Consider the following 1,147-nt stretch of genomic DNA (forward strand, 5'->3'; position numbering starts at 1 on the left):
CATTTAAAAATATCACACTCACCAAAAAAGAAGAGGCTCTGAATTAGGGTTCAGTGAACATTTTTAGTGAAGGGGTAAAAAGTAAATATTTCACGCTTTGTGGACCATTCAGACTGTTGCAGTTACTCTACTCTGCTATTTAAATGCAAAGGCAGACACAGACAATACAGAATTGAGTAAGTGTGGCTGTGTTCCCATAAAACTTTATTTATGGACATTGAAACCTGAATTTCTTTAATTTTCTCAAATCGCAAAATACAATTATTCTTTTGAGAATTTTTTTGTGCCATTTAGAATCATTCCCTCAGGCCTCACAAAAGCAAGCAGCAGGGAGGATTTGGTCACTGTGGCACAATTTACCAACCCCTGCTCCAACATGGAACCTCACAAATTTGAGCGTAAGTCTAAATCCTTGCACTCCTTCAAACCTTTTTCGCTTAAACTTTTCCCTGAGGAAATCTTTTTACTACTATATTAGGCAAGCGGTTTCTCTCCATTCTAAGCATTTACTTTTACATGCTGTGGTATAATATAAAATACAATCATCCTTCAGTTTCCTTGTGGGATTGTTTCCAGGAACCCTCACCCCCAACTCCCTGTGGATACCAAAATCCACAGATGCTCAAGTCCTTTATATAAAATGGTATAGTATTTGCACTTAACCTATCCATGACCTCCCATATACTTTTTTTTTGAGAAAGTCTTGCTCTGTTGCCCCAACTAGAGCACAGCGGCAACATCATGGCTCACTGCAACCTCAAACTCCTAGGCTCAAGTGTTCTCCTTGTCTACCCTCCCGAGTAGCTGGAGTAGCTATTTTTTTTTTTGTAGAAATGGGATGTCACTTCCTGCTCAGGATGGTCTTGAACTCCTGGCCTCAGGTGATCCTCCCCCCTTGGCCTTGACTGCTAGGATTATAGGCATGAGCCACTGCACATGCCCAGCCCCTTTCATATACTTCAAATTATCTCTGTATTACTTATAATACCTAATACAATATAAATGCTATATAAATAGTTGCTATAACTATTGTTTTTTATTTGTATTATTTTTTGTTGTATTGTCATTTTTTATTGTTTTTCTAGCCTAAATATTTTTGTTCTGTGGTTGGCTGAATTCACAAATAAGAAAGGCCAAGTGTAAATAA

General features: G+C 37.8%; 1 protein-coding gene across 2 annotated transcripts in view; it reads right to left on the bottom strand.

The window, feature by feature from the left end:
* The window catches only part of CNOT4 (CCR4-NOT transcription complex, subunit 4), a 163,141-nt gene that overhangs the window by 108,121 nt on the left and 53,873 nt on the right, over positions 1–1,147 (bottom strand). The window lies entirely within an intron of this gene.

The sequence above is a fragment of the Propithecus coquereli genome, unplaced genomic scaffold (genome assembly GCF_000956105.1).
Source record: "Propithecus coquereli isolate 6110/MARCELLA unplaced genomic scaffold, Pcoq_1.0 Scaffold186, whole genome shotgun sequence".
Taxonomy (NCBI): domain Eukaryota; kingdom Metazoa; phylum Chordata; class Mammalia; order Primates; family Indriidae; genus Propithecus; species Propithecus coquereli.